Genomic DNA, 17,119 nt, shown 5'->3' on the forward strand with positions numbered 1-17,119 from the left:
GGATGGAGACCCGAGGCGGCAACAGACAGACCTGGCTGCCGCACCCCGGGGGACACCAGTGACTGTACAACGTGGGCGACAAGGAACCAAGCAGCCCCAGGGAGCAGGGGCCCACAGGTGAGACCCCGTCTTGAGCCCCACGGCAGTCGACCCCGAAAAGAAGTCGCCAAACTACGCGGGCCCGGGAGGAAGACGTGGACCCCCGTCCACCATCCCCAGAGCGTGCAGCCCCCCGTACCCACCCTCGGCCAATGCTAGTGACCGCCCCCCCCCCAACCGACTTTGCAGACATTTGAGTTCCTCCCACAATGTTGTACTTTATTATTAACAATCTAAAATCACCAAGAAAGTTCCATACCTATAGGTGACATATCTTTTTAATGTTACCACATATGTTGTCTTAACACATGGTACCATTTTATAGGGGCGGGTTAAACAGTGAAATATAAGAGTAACATCTAACAAAAAAATAATAATGTGAGGGCCATAACTCTAACTGCCTGGATGGCAGGGAGCGGCTGCTACCCACGCGCCGCTCCAGCCTCCACAAGCCGCCGCCCGCCTTCCCCACCGCATGCAGCCCAGGGCCGCCAGGCCCCACGTGAGTGCAGGAGCCACCGGCGGTGAGGGGAGATAGGCACGCCCGGAGACGCCGTGCGAGGAGTGGGGGAAACCGCAGCGTCGCGGGCGCCGGGGAAACAACCCGCGTCCGCACAACGCCCGTAGCAGCTGTGGCAGCCGCGGCAGGGGCACCCGTCCCGCCTTCCGACTGGCCAGACGGAGGAGAGGCGCGGACAGCGGCATCGCGACCCCGCCGTCATGAGCGGGATACAGAGGCAGGGGAGCCCACAGGCCGAAAGCGGCGGCCGCAGTAAAACGCCGGAGGAGAGGGGGGGAGCAGACCCTCGGGGACGTGGACTGCGAGAGGGACAGCAGCACCAATTAAGAATATCCACAGGCAATGAAGGGGGAAAAGATGCAAAAACAAATAATCAAACCAAGCCAAATGAAAAAACGTGACCGTATAAATACATCATGTGTACTCAGCCTTCCAGCATTCCAAAATGGCAAGAGGAAGTCTGAGTCACATGACCATGGCTTATATATTATTCCAAGACCAACCCCTAGACCCTTGATAGACAGCCCTATAATCCTATAGGAAAATATCCAAGAACACACTGATCTGCCTAGCAACTGCTTAGTCACAAACAACCAATCACAAAAAATTGTGCTCTTATATGGCTTCAGGCTTATGCAGCCTTCAGCTTATCTAACGCAAATCCAATGGTTTTGTGTACATAGCCATGTGTTAGAGAATGGTGCATGTGCAGTATATGCACTTTGCATGCACCAGTCTCCTTCTTCGAGATCACTAACAGTTTCTCCTTAGCTACAGCATCATTTACATGTTGTAGCATTTGGGGCAGAGGGGGGATGACAAAAGGGATCGTTTCACAAATCGGGGCCATGACGCCCCCACCCAGAGTCTGTGTCTTCTGATGCAGACTTCCTGGTTCCAGATGAGCAATTCTGCCTTATACTAAGTAACAGATGGCCACAATGCTGGTCCAGTGCTGTGTCTTTGAGTGCAGTACTCAGATCCTAGATGCTGTCATGGGGTGTATTTTGTCCTCAGACACCTCCTGCGGCATTATAATATTTTCTCATCCCTACTGCGTCCAAAGTTTCTAGCTGCATCCAAAGTGTCTATCAGAACCTTAGCATAGGTGTTTCTATAATGGATGCAATGTGTGCAGTGCACATGGGCCCACACCGCACACACTGCACCCAAACATTATACTTACCCATCTGTAGTCCATCGGCAGCAGCACTGCACTGCAGAAAGAAATCACATGGAAAATTGCCACCGCAGCCATTTCCAAGTGATTTGCGCATGCTCACTGGATATGACCCTGGGAAAGAAGGTGCGGGCGCCATGTTCCTGGAGACTTGCTGCCGGAGAGAGGAGGAAGCCCATGATGGAGGCTGCACACGGTTCTACTCCTCTCTAACACCCCTGACCCTCAGTCAAGATCAGTGGTTCTCTATTCTGTCACCATGAAAGCCCTACCTTACATGTATTCCTGATATCCTATTAGTTGCAGAGGTGTACCAATCTTGATTAACTTATGGTAAAATGTACAGTACAAAAGAGAACTTCAAAAAGAGAATTTAAAAAAATCCACATCACAAATTCCACATGATGACATCATAATCCTTTTCAAATGCTAGTGTGCACATTCAAGTGGAAAGTGCATCGGTTAGTCAAAATTACGACAAGTATGTTGAGGTTTGCTAATTCCATGTGTTCAGCTAGTCGGATAAGTGTATCATTTAGTAGACAAAGGTGAAACAAAGGCATGGACACTGTATTGTAACCACATGCAGCATGAGAGGCTGATGTTGTGGGGTTGTGGAGTATTGTTCAGGAGCTGCAAGGAAAAGTTCATATCTGTTCTTAAAGTCCCGATAAATGCTCTGACCTGAAAGAGTGATTGGGCCGAATGTAATGAAGTCCAAGTTGGCCGGAGATGTGGGTTAACGGCCACACTCATACATTTTTTTAAAGCAGCAATCATTTACAGGGCATAGTTTTGCCTTGTACATGTTTGCTGCTTTAAAACACAACCGATTTCGGCCAAGAACCCGCACCTCCGACCAACTCAGACCTCATTACATCCGGATCATTATTTCACCAGCGCACACCCGTACACACTTAGCAATTTCTTGCTTAGTACTGTAAGTGCAGTACTTTCTTTTAATCTTTAAAATGGGATTGAAATGTCGGGAACGATATAGTAAGTGCAGCACACACCAGATGTAATAGAAAACATTTTTGGGGAACAGCATGAAAGTCATTGGCGAGTTTTAGCCATTTGTGGCAGGTAAGTAAGGACAACTCACCCAAACTTGCTGAAAGCTTATCAGAAACTTACCAGAAAATGGCTCTGTCCAGAGAGATTGCTCAAACTACAGTACATACATTTTGAGCTATCTGTCTGGACAGAACATAAAATAGAGCCACATTAAACATACAGCATGTATTGCTTTGTCACTAATTAATAATCAATTTCTAAATTAGCTTTCATTTCAGCTGTGTAGCTGCTGGCACCCTCCCTGTGTAGCACATATTATTAATTTTTATTTTGGGAGGAGAGGGCATGGTTACACATCCCCAAATTTAGTCACCTCTCCTGTATCTAGGACCGTGGCCTCTCTCGGTGGTCCTGGAATGTGCCTAGCACTATCATGATTTGCTACATGGTAGGAACACAAAGTGCTAAGCTATCAAGCATTGAAAACTTTACATAAATATTGGTTTTCTTTCTGACATTATTGTTAAACACTTGCTTACATTGGTAAATTTAAGGAATATTTGAGGGTTTTATATCATGTACATTTCTGTCTAGTTGAGGTTGGCAAGATGTCAGAAACATTAGTTTGCTGCTGTTGACAACAAGCTGACAGCAGATAAAAATGTATATTTTAAATATGTCTGCTTTCATTTGTAAGCAATTTGTTGATTCTACTCATTTGTGGTAAGAAGAAAGTTGCTATCTAAAAAACCAGTATGACAGCAACCTGCTGAAACAATGACACGTGTCAATGTATACAATGCTGAATACTGGAAGACTTTCATTTAGACAGAGACATAACAGATCTTTCAGCCTTATGACAATACAAGTTAAGAATATAGTCAGCAACAAAAAGTGATTATATATTACATTCACACAGTGATAAAAACCCATTAAAAACATTTTTTTTGAACCTACAGTATATACTGTACAAATACAATTAGCTAGGAAAATAATAATTATGTGTATCAACTCATTGAACTTACTGTATAAATGATAAAATGGAACCAGCTATTAAAATGGAAATATATTTAAATATTTATAAATGGATAATGTTGTAACATATGGCTTAAACAAGCAGGTCCAAGAATGTTCTCAATCTCTTCCATGTTATGGAAGAGAGGGCACTGAAGGATTGTTATATCTATAGTCCTACAATATTCAATCTCCATTACCAAACTTAAATACAATACACTACATCAGGCCTGGCCAACCTGTGGCTCTCCAGCTGTTGTAAAACTACACATCCCAGCATGCCTTGCACAGTTTTTGCATTCCCTAATGGCAAAACTGTGGCGGGCATGTTGGGACTTGTAGTTTCACAACAGCAGGAGAGCCACAAGTTGGCCAGGCCTGCACTATATATTGGATAAAGTCTAGGCAGGCATGAGCAGTAACACTCAACTGCTGGCTCCATGGCAAACTTTTTGAGGACCAGCAATTCAATCTAAAAACTAGAGATGAGCGGGTTCGGTTTCACGGAATCCGAACCCCCCCGAACTTCACCCATTTTACACGATTCCAAGGCGGACTTGAATCTTCCCGCCTTGCTCGGTTAACCTGAGCGCACCCGAACATCCTCATCCCGCTGTCGGATTCTCGCGAGATTCGTATTCTATATAAGGAGCCACGCGTCGCTGCCATTTTCACTCGTGCATTGGAGATGATAGGGAGAGGACGTGTGCAGCGTTCTCTCAGTTGTGTTCAGTGTGCTGCAAATATCTGTGCTCAGTGTGCTGCAAATATCTGTGCTCAGTGTGCTTGCAAATATCTGTGATCAGTGTGCTGAAAATATCTACGTTCTCTGCCTGAAAAATGCTCCATATCTGTGCTCAGTGTGCTGCAAATATCTGTGCTCAGTGTGCTTTAATGTGGGGACTGGGGACCACCAGTATTATATAGTAGGAGGACAGTGCAGAGTTTTGCTGACCAGTGACCACCAGTATTATACGTTCTCTGCCTGAAAAACGCTGCATATATGTGCTGCATTGTAGTATATAGTAGGAGGACAGTGCAGAATTTTGCTGACCAGTGACCACCAGTATTATATCAGTACGGTACAGTAGTCCACTGCTCTACCTACCTCTGTGTCATCAAGTATACTATCCATCCATACCTGTGGTGCATTTAAGTTTTGCACAGTATATATAGTAGGAGGACAGTGCATAATTTTGCTGACCACCAGTTTATAATATATAGCAGTACGGTACAGTAGGCCACTGCTCTACCTACCTCTGTGTCGTCAAGTATACTGTCCATCCATACCTGTGATGCATTTTAGTTGTTGTGCGCAGTAGTAGGAGGACAGTGCATAATTTTGCTGACCACAAGTATATAATATATAGCAGTATGGTACAGTAGTCCACTGCTCTATCTACCTCTGTGTCGTCAAGTATACTATCCATCCATACCTGTGGTGCATTTAAGTTTTGCGCAGTATATATAGTAGGAGGACAGTGCATAATTTTGCTGACCACCAGTATATAATATATAGCAGTACGGTACAGTAGGCCACTACTAAACCTACCTCTGTGTCACCAAGTATACTATCCATCCATACCTGTGGTGCATTTTAGTTGTTGTGCGCAGTAGTAGGACAGTGCATAATTTTGCTGACCACCAGTATATAATATATAGCAGTACGGTACAGTAGGCCACTGCTCTACCTACCTCTGTGTCGTCAAGTATACTATCCATCCATACCTGTGGTGCATTTAAGTTTTGCACAGTAGATATATATTAGGAGGACAGTGCATAATTTTGCTGACCATAAGTTTATAATATATAGCAGTACGGTACAGTAGGCCACTGCTCTACCTACCTCTGTGTCATCAAGTATACTATCCATCCATACCTGTGGTGCATTTTAGTTGTTGTGCGCAGTAGTAGGACAGTGCATAATTTTGCTGACCACCAGTATATAATATATAGCAGTACAGTACAGTAGTCCAATGCTCTATCTACCTCTGTGTCGTCAAGTATACTATCCATCCATACCTGTGGTGCATTTAAGTTTTGCGCAGTATATATAGTAGGAGGACAGTGCATAATTTTGCTGACCACCAGTATACAATATATAGCAGTACGGTACAGTAGGCCACTGCTCTACCTACCTCTGTGTCGTCAAGTATACTGTCCATCCATACCTGTGGTGCATTTTAGTTGTTGTGCGCAGTAGTAGGACAGTGCATAATTTTGCTGACCACCAGTATATAATATATAGCAGTACGGTACAGTAGTCCACTGCTCTACCTACCTCTGTGTCGTCAAGTATACTATCCATCCATACCTGTGGTGCATTTTAGTTGTTGTGTGCAGTAGTAGGAGGACAGTGCATAATTTTGCTGACCACCAGTATATAATATATAGCAGTATGGTACAGTAGGCCATTGCTATGGATATATTACTGGCATATAATTCCACACATTAAAAAATGGAGAACAAAAATGTGGAGGGTAAAATAGGGAAAGATCAAGATCCACTTCCACCTCGTGCTGAAGCTGCTGCCACTAGTCATGGCCGAGACGAGGAAATGCCATCAACGTCGTCTGCCAAGGCCGATGCCCAATGTCATAGTAGAGAGCATGTAAAATCAAAAAAACAAAAGTTCAGTAAAATGACCCAAAAATCAAAATTAAAAGCCTCTGATGAGAAGCGTAAACTTGCACATATGCCATTTACGACACGGAGTGGCAAGGAACGGCTGAGGCCCTGGCCTATGTTCATGGCTAGTGGTTCAGATTCACATGAGGATAGAAGCACTCATCCTCTCACTAGAAAACTGCAGTGCCACTCCTAGATGGGCCAGGTGTTTGTGTCGGCCACTTGGGTCGCTTAGCTTAGCCATCCAGCGACCTTGGTGCACCTCTTTTTTCTTTGCATCATGTGCTGTTTGGGGACTATTTTTTGAAGTGCCATCCTGTCTGACACTGCAGTGCCACTCCTAGATGGGCCAGGTGTTTGTGTCGGCCACTTGGGTCGCTTAGCTTAGCCATCCAGCGACCTTGGTGCACCTCTTTTTTTCTTTGCATCATGTGCTGTTTGGGGACTATTTTTTAAATCTGCCATCCTGTCTGACACTGCAGTGTCACTCCTAGATGGGCCTGGTGTTTGTGTCGGCCACTTGGGTCGCTTAGCTTAGTCATCCAGCGACCTCGGTGCAAATTTTAAGACTGAAAATAATATTGTGAGGTGTTCAGAATAGACTGGAAATGAGTGGAAATTATGGTTATTGAGGTTAATAATACTATGGGATCAAAATGACCCCCAAATTCTATGATTTAAGCTGTTTTTGAGTTTTTTTTGTAAAAAAGCACCTGAATCCAAAACACACCCGAATCTGACAAAAAATTTTCAGGGAGGTTTTGCCAAAACGCGTCCGAATCCAAAACACGGCCGCGGAACCGAATCCAAAACCAAAACACAAAACCCGAAAAATGTCCGGTGGACATCACTACTAAAAACCCAAACCATGCTATTTCTGTACTACACCTCCATACATACTCAGAAAATCAGGGAAATTTAAAGTAGATGGATCCACATAACAAGGCCCACCTCACTTTTGCCATCCATTGCGGCCACATACTGTATCTAGGTTGCATCCAAGAGAGAATATTCACAGGCATGAAATCACGCTCAGGTTGGTGGTTTATTCAAAGTTGCGGTCAAAGTAACAGAAAATAACTTTGCAGATTAGATTTTGGAGGGTGGTGTCCAAACTGAAATCTAAATTGCAGTGCAAAAATAAATCTTTCCAGCATTTGTGGTCCACATGCAAAAGCAGCCAACCCCTCTTTGAGTGTATTTACCGAGCTATGGAATGTAATATAGACTTTTTATGGCACATGCACAGTAAATCTCTAGTCCTGCCCTGAACTGTCTTAGATAATTTCCTTAATTTAGCCACATACTCTGTAATTGATTCACTCTGGTGCTGAAAGAGTATATGAAACCAAAAGCTAATGCTATAACTTATGGCTGTGGATTTAAAGGAATCAAACATTTCTGCAAAATGTAGGGTGTGCATGCCAGGAACATATGATCACTGAAATTTGGACAATATCATGTTTTGCCATATTTCTTCATTGGTGTCTACCTACAGTGGCTGAGTATCTCCCACAAAACTCATATACTGTATGCATTTTAAAGTGGTTTAGTACTAAGCAGGAGATTTATTAAATCTTGTAAAGTGATAAAATTGAGAAAGATAATAATACCAACCAATGTAAAGTGATACAATTGAGAGAGATAAAAATACCAACCAATCAGCTTCTGACACTGGTGCATTTATAATGTACATGGTGCACACAGGCCCCGGGGCCCAGGGGGCCCCAAACCACACAGACTGCACCCATTTTTTTCAATACTTACCCTCTGGAGTCCAGCTTCGGTAGCACTGCAGAAATCACCAGGAAAATTGTGCAATAGCTATTTCCCCATTGTTTTGTGCATGTGCAGTAAAAAAAATCACTGAGACCTGCGCATGCACTGTAGATTCTGTGCCAGCACTAGGGTCCCCTAGTGACCCTATTGCCCAGAGTCTACTTCACTGCTGGCTGGAGAGGAGGGGGCCCAGACTGAGTCTGCACATGGGCCTTCTCCTCTCTAGAAGCGTGCCTAGCTTCTGACACTTTAAAGGCTATGCTAGAAAAACTACAGATTGAAGTTTAAACCTCTCCAAGATTATGATAATGTCAAATATTACCTTAAAACATAAAGCTATACACTATTACCGTGGAGTCGCTATGGCCGCTAGACTTATTACACACACTACGGACTAAATACGCTATTTGCGTACTGAGTACCGTATGGATACGCACTTAGCGTATCCGACGCTATGCCGTAGGCGCGACGCACGAGCGGCACGTACGCACACGGATTCATGCTTCGTACTAAGCACGCTGTTAACATACTGAGTACCGTACTGATACACTATTAGCGTATCAGACGCCGTGCCGTGGGTACAACGTACACGCGGCGTGGATGCACACAGAATGATATACAGTAAACCTTTAAGTAATGAAACAGTGTAAGGATGTGCTTATACTTTAAACCTTAGCAGTCTAGTACTGCAACGATGTGATACCTTAAAAAAACCTCAACAATGCCTATACACCTTATAGCGATTGAGACGCTAAGAAAGCCCTTTGCAGGAAAGTGAAAACACAACACCGGTTTGTGGTAAACCACTGGGCTCTAACACCGCAGCGGATTATTCAGAGAAAAGGGGGAAAACAGGTACAAGTTATGCACTAGAGGCTAACAAGGAAATCTAACAGAATAACAGAGAATAATGGCTACAGAGAATATACATACGTGGGGAATCGTTCGCAAGCGCGTCCTGGACCAATCCTTAGCTATCAGGGAGAAAGCCTTCAGAGTCTGTGAGCTGGCCAGGCAACAGTAGTCTTTTTATACACAACATATATTCACAATACAATGGTCACTGTAATCTCATTGTTCATTGGACACAGGGATGTGTCTCTACATTACAGCAAAGGTCATAGGTGGATTTGAACAGGTAGGCGATGTCCTTTCCCAACTGCTCTGGTGGGAGGTATCCTCAGGATTCCTGCCGCATGTGTAATTTACAGCAAATACAGTTAATGTTCCTAATCTACGTTTGTACATAACTATGCGCAGGAGCAAGCGATATTTTCCTAACTAACACCGGAATGTTACCCTAAAAATACCCTACAGCTGGATACCAGACATCACCTACCAAACTTTGTCTGACCCTTCCTATCATGCAAAGACGAATCCCTCTGTCCAGGAACTGTTTAAACTAACATTACTCGCTGACATGATCTAAGGGAACTACATCTACAAAATGCACTATTTGGGTTAAATATGCTACGTCCGAGTCGCACGCTACACGCTCACAAACTCCGCCATAAATACATATATCATGCGCACGAGTCGCTGGAGCGTCTCTTACGCAACTTGCGGGTATGTGTACGCACGGGGGACCGGGTGCACGAGCAGCGTGCATGTGCATAGAGGGGTTAGTACAATGGATATGTATAACAATATTTTTCGACTTTGACAGTTGACCCTTTGGCAGTCAACGATTACTGCCACAATCTAAACATTTAAGCAGAAAAATATACAATACATATGAATTACCTATATATGATTGGGTGGAGGGAGGAGAGGAGTAGGCGAGAAATGTATGGCCTAGTGGGATAGTAAAAGCATGTATGTATGAACTTCATGTCTGGGGGGCATGTATCATCGTGCCGTACATGTTCTAGATAAGCTTCGAGGTATTGCGAAGTATACATTAAATCCTTCTTATCCCGTATTAAGGGTCTGTAAGTGGGCCAACAAACACTATCGAGCTCTGTTTGGCTTCTTGCTCCAACAAATGGGGTGCACATTAGTTGATGATACATGGGGGGGGAAACATGTGAGTGCTAATATATGTACCTTTATCACCTGTCGACTATGTGTGTCACTACCTAAAGGTTGTAGAGATGAAGATAAGAAACATATGTCACAAATACATTCACATAATAATGTGTGCAATTGTCCTTGGGTGTCTGTTGAAGTCTTGTCCGGATAGGTGTATCCTTGCTGTGGGTGATAATCAAAGTCTTTCAAGTGTCCATAAAAAGTCTTTAAAGTCTCTAAAGTGTCTCTCAAAGTCTGTAGAAATGTCCATCAAAGGTCTGTAGTCTTTTCCATCAAAGTCTTTAGTCTTCTTCCGAATGGATGTCTTTTCGCTTGGGAGAAAAACAAAGGATAAACGGGTGAAAGAAACGGACCGTGGAATCACGCCTTATCACAACATTGTCTCAATTGATGGGTCATAAATTAAACCAGTTGTTGTAACAATGCCCTCGCTCCTCAAACTCATCAATTTAGTACTGTGCTTGCACTGCATTAAAATCCAAACACATCTAAATATCAAACCAATCATTATGACAACTCCCAGGATACAAAGGAGAAACTTTCCTACATTCACGATAACATTTTGAGCCCATTCTCCTAAACCTGAGAACCAATTGCGTGGGTTCAACCATGAAACCCAGCCGGTCAGTTCATTACTCACTGCAGTCAGGGTAAGGTTGTGTCTCCTTCGGAACTCCCACTTCAACTGCAAGATATCGTCCATCTTTTGATCTATGACCTCGGTGGGGTCATCAGTGCTGTTTGTAATATACGTACAGCATTTCACACCATACTGAGTTGCTAGGGTGACACAATACCCGCCTGTCACCGCTGTGATGTAATTGAGAACCATCCTGTGCTGGATCAGTTCTGTTTTGTAAGCTTGCAATTCCCTCCCAGTATACCTGAAGGTGTCATCATACATCTCGGTGATATTGTCTATCAGGTTCGCTAGCGCATGAATATACCTAAAATTTATAATTCCTCTGGCGGTACGGGTGATATCTAGCACGAGTAGGAATTGAATCCCGGTGGATTCGTGGATCAAATCAGAGGCTGCGTGTTCTGTCCTATCTATAAGGTGTCTCTTAACGATGTGTTCGTAATGAGTGTGAGTGTAAGGAGCTTGAGCATTGCGGTGAACGTCTTTCATCTTATTATGGGTAATGGTCATTACTTCTGGCAACACTCTTCCAATGTAACACAATCCCTCTGAGTTTGGGGCAAGCCACTTATACGCCTTTATCCCGCATATAAAATATGCATCATCGGGGAGAACATATGGGACAGAATATGACATCACCATATTGCAAACCTTCCAGGTGAAAAATCCTATCCCTAACTCTCTCATTTGTTCAGTACACGTATCAGGCTGTATGATATGCGCACAGTATCCTGGTGATACTTCTCCAACCCGCATGGTCCTACTTCCTAGAGTATACCTGTACCGAAAATATCTACCACCGTTGGCTATTTGGCATATAAGTTCTGGGTCTACGGGCATTCTATCGGCTCTGTGTGAAAATGCCATGGTTTTGTTGTTCCATGTCACTTCCCAATTTCCCGGCTTTCGGGGATTGGAAATGTTAAAACATATTAAGGACTTATCCACATGATATTGGTGGAGCTTCAAACTAGGAGGCCTAGAAATATTACATTTCTTGTCCACCGGTTTCCCACCCCTTAATTCAAGTACCTCATCTAGTGTTAAAGGGTACGGTACTAATCCTGACTTGCTCTGACCTTGAGGTACTTGTGAGCACACCCAGCATTCCGTTTGGTTTAAAACCTTACCCACTAATGAGTGATAATCACTCAATGGATGACGGTCCATGTTGATATTAAGGCTGGACTGACATCTCTGGATGCACCCGTCCTCAACTATGTTTTCACAATTCCTACAGATACAATTCTCCTCAGCTAACAATCCTTCACAATGTCTCCTAGTGTCATGACTACTAGATCGTTTTCTGATACACGCCTTTGCTCGGTGACTGTGTTGCTCTTGGAATTCTACTAATCCGTCCTTGTCATCAGAACCCATTCCAGATCCTTTCTCGATCTCTCGGGTACTCTCACCGAAATAGACTGTTCTGGTCAACAACAGGGTCAATAGGAAAACCCGGAACGCAGTCTCTTGGTGTAAGTCCATCTTGCAGGAGGAGAAAGAAAGAGTTGTAATGGGAGGTAAAGAAAATATTAGAAGGGAAAGAAAACTGGTGCGACAACCGCCTCTGATCTTGTAGTTCTCTGTGCTCAGTTGTCGTGACAACAGTCCTGCCTCTCAACCTTCCCGGAACAGGCACTCCAGTGATATGGTTTCCTCTACACTCTGCTCTTTGTCACGGGCTTTCTCTGGGTCAGCGACCTTCTTACAGTGGGACAAGTGGACCCAAGTCTCTCTTTCGGCAACCTTCAATGCGGTCGTGCTGGTCAGTAAGACTTGGTACGGTCCTTCCCACCGGTCAATCAGGCAACCTGAGCGTAGAAAATTTAGAATCATTACATAATCCCCAGGTTTAATGTCATGGCAATTACTGTCTGGCAGATCAGGAATCACCAGCTTTAGATTGCTGTTTTGATTCCTCAACTGCTTGCTCATCTTAACCAAATACTTTACAGTCACTTCATTATTGCATTTCAAATCATCCTGGGGGTCAATCATTACATGGGGTTGTCGACCAAAAAGAATCTCAAAGGGTGATAGGTTAAGAGGGGACCTGGGAGTGGTTCTGATGCTGTACAATACAAGTGGCAAAGCATCTAGCCACAACAATCCAGTTTCAGCCATCACTTTGCTCAACTTGTTCTTAATAGTGCTGTTTACTCTTGCCACTTTCGCACTCGCCTGTGGGAGTATGCAGCTTACTATTAATTCCCATTAATTTGCACATTACCTGAAAGACTTCACCTGTAAAATGGGTACCCCTATCAATTTCAATTATCCTAGGGATACCATACCTGCACACAAATTCCTGCACAATTTTCTTTGCAGTAAACACAGCAGTATTTGTGGCAGCGAGGAACGCTTCTACCCAATTTGAAAACACATCAATACAAACCAACACATACTTCAAATTTCTACAGGGTGGCAATTGTATGAAATCAATCTGTATTACCTGAAAAGGGCCGTCTGTTGGCGGGATATGGGATGGTTCTTTTGGTATTGACTTTCCAATATTCTTCCTCAGGCAGGTAAGGCATGTCATTGCTCTTTTACCCGCATGAGAAGAGAATCCTGGCGCGCACCAGTAGGCTCTTACCAACTTGCACATACCCTCTTTGCCCAGATGAGTCAGACCATGTGCCGCCTCAGCTAAACTTGGAAGGTATCCACTGGCTTACCCTGTCCATCTGTCCAGAGTCCTGAGGACTCCAGGCCATATCCTTTTGACCTCCAGACTGCCTTTTCTTGTGGGGAACACAAATTTTGCATTTCACTCAATTTTTGTGTGTTGACAGTATTGAATACCATCAGTTGTGTGATGTCTGTCTGTATGGGGTGCTGGCTGCTGATTTAGCAGCTTCGTCTGCCCGGCTGTTACCAAGTGACACTGGGTCTTGGCTGTACGTGTGGGCTTTACACTTGATAACAGCCACTCTGTCAGTTTCCTGTATCGCTGCTAGAAGTCTTTTGATGTGGGTCGCATGCGCCACGGGTGTGCCAGCTGCCGTCATGAAATTTCTGAGGCACCATAGGGCCCCGAAATCATGCACTACTCCAAAGGCATACCTAGAATCAGTGTAGATATTGGCTGACTTACCCTTAGCCAATTCACACGCTCTGGTTAGGGCGACTAACTCAGCAACTTGTGCTGAGTGAGGTGGGCCCAGGGGTTCCGCTTCTATGGTACCTTTGTCATCTACGACTCCATATCCAGTACACAAGTCTCCCGAGTCCGTCTGTCTGTAGCAACTACCGTCAGTGTAAAAAGTAAAATCTACGCCTTCCAGTGGGTTGTCACTAATATCGGGCCTTGCAGTGAAAGTTTGGTTCAAATATACCATACAATCATGTGTGTCAGTGTCTGTACTAAATCCTCCTTCACCATCACTCTCATCCCCCACCCTTTGTGCCTGTCCAGGCACACCTGGGAGATACGTTGCAGGATTTAGTGCGCTGCATCTCCTTATGGTGATGTTTAAAGGGGCCATTAGTGCTAATTCCCACCTTGTAAACCGTGCTGATGAGACGTGTCTGGTTTGGGCAGAATTCAGTAAGGCTGACACTGCATGAGGTGTATGGATGGTCAGGTTGTGTCCTAACACTACATCTACACTTTTACTCACTAGCAATGCTATCGCTGCAACACTTCGCAAGCATGTGGGGAGAGACCGTGCTACGGTGTCCAATTGTGCACTGTAGTAAGCTACCGGCCTGCTGGCATCACCATGTCTCTGGGTTAAAACACCTGCCGCACACCCAGCACTCTCCGTACCGTACAATTCAAAGGGTTTCCCATAATCTGGCATACCTAATGCTGGTGCCTGTGATAGGCACTGTTTGAGTCTCTCAAATGCCAGTTCGGACTCATCTGTGTGCGAAATCCGATCTGGTTTGTTTGACGAGACCATCTCTTGCAAAGGTAAGGCTAGTATGGAAAACCCTGGGATCCAGTTCCGGCAATACCCACACATTCCTAGGAAAGTGCGGATCTGTTGCTGGGTTTGTGGCAGAGTCATGTCGCGAATCGCCTGTATTCTATCAGCGGTGAGCTGTCTCAGTCCTTGTGTTAAGCAATGTCCCAAATATTTTACCTTGGTCTGGCATAACTGCAACTTGTCCTTTGAAACCTTGTGTCCCGTATCAGAAAGATGAAACAAAAGCTGTTTCGTGTCTCTCAAGGACGATTCGAGTGAATCAGAACACAGCAGTAAGTCATCTACATACTGTATTAATACTGATCCGCTCTCAGGTTGAAAGGATTGTAAACAGTCATGCAAAGCCTGTGAGAAAATACTTGGGCTGTCAATGAAACCTTGTGGTAAGCGAGTCCAGGTGTACTGTACTCCTCTGTATGTAAATGCAAACAAGTATTGGCTGTCAGGGTGCAGAGGGACAGAGAAGAAGGCGGAGGAGAGGTCAATAACAGTTAAAAATTTCGCAGTGGGAGGGATTTGCATAAGGATGACAGCTGGATTTGGCACTATGGGGAATTGGCTCTCAACTATTTTGTTTATCCCCCTTAGATCCTGCACTAGCCTGTAACCCCTACCCCCACTCTTTTTCACAGGGAAGATGGGAATATTGGCAGTGCTGGACGTCCTAACTAGGATGCCCTGTTGCAGCAAGCGCTCTATGATTGGGTACACTCCTAACTCCACCTCTGGCTTCAGAGGAGACTGTGGGATTTTTGGAGCTATTCTACCATCTTTTACTTGCACTACTACAGGAGCTACATTTGCCATCAATCCAGTGTCTTGTCCATCTTTGGTCCAGAGGGACTCCGGTATCTGGGAGATCATTTCCTCTACCTTGGATGGACACCTGTCTGTAACAGCAGTGTGTGACATTAACCTTTGTGGGGAGTCTAACATATCCTGCACTTCCTGAGCGTGATTCTCGGGTATATCTAAGAAAACACCTTCAGGAGTACAATATATGACACACCCCATCTTACACAGTAAATCTCTCCCAAGTAGATTAGTCAGAGCCGATGCAGCTAGCAAAAAGGAGTGCTTGGTCTGCAAAGGCCCTATAGTAATCTCTGCTGGTTTACTTAAAGGGTAGTGTTGTACTACTCATGTTACTTCCATTGCTGGAATTGTTTTACCCGTGGTTTTTATACCCACCGTTGAATTTAACACTGACTTGGCCGCCCCCGTATCTACAAGGAAAGGTAGTGATCTAACAGCTACATCAATTGTGACCTCAGGTTCACTTCCAAGGCTCGCAATTAATTTCACTGGCTGCAGACTACAGGTGTGGCCCCCCCTATGGTGTATGGTGTCCCCCCCCGCAGCGCGCTGGCAGCTACAATATGTGAGGGGGGTAACTGAGAATTTTCAGAGACCTGAAAATTTTCCCCTGCATGTGGTCCATAACTTCTCTGCGGTCCCTGATCCCAATTACGTGCGTCATACTGTGTGTCATGTTGTGGTCTAGGGGGTCGATATACCTTATGTGGGTCTTTAAAAATACAGTTTCGTGCGTAATGTCCTTCTCTCTGACATTTAAAACATGTTATCACATACGACTTACCAACAGGGATCTGGGGTTTAGGCTGATGTGGCTTCGTTGTCAGGGCTTTGATACTTACTGTCATCAGCTTATCCCCCTGTGACTCCCTGTGCCTAATGATGTTCCGATCATGCTCAATAGCGGACTCTCTTAACGCAGCCACCGAGATACCTCTCCAACTTGGTTGAGTGGTTTGTGCCCTGGTTCTCAACACTTCCTTTAATCCGTCCATTAATACGGACACTGCTACCTCCCTATGGTGCACATTATCCTTAATGTCTTCGATCCCAGTAAATCTAGCCATTTCCTGCAGTGCTCGATGGAAATAGTCAGAGGCAGTTTCACCTTCCTTTTGTCTAATGGAGAAAATTTTATTCCACTTGACAACAGTTAGGAAATATACTCCTAACTGCAGATTGATCTGTTTTACGTTCTCCTGATTGTACTCATCAGTGAGAGGTACTTCTGCATCTAATTTACAGTCCGCAATGAATTTCACGGGGTCAATATTGGAGGGCAAACATGCCCATAGCACTGTCCGCCAATCTTTGTTATTGGGTTCGGTGGCGTTACCTAGTTCTCTAATAAACCTCTGACATGCGGCTAGATCTTTCCTGGGATCGGGAAATTCAGACATAATTGTCCTCAATTCTGTACGGGACCAGGGGCAATGCATAGCAATGTTCCTGAT

This window comes from Pseudophryne corroboree, chromosome 5, assembly GCF_028390025.1.
Source record: "Pseudophryne corroboree isolate aPseCor3 chromosome 5, aPseCor3.hap2, whole genome shotgun sequence".
Lineage (NCBI taxonomy): Eukaryota > Metazoa > Chordata > Amphibia > Anura > Myobatrachidae > Pseudophryne > Pseudophryne corroboree.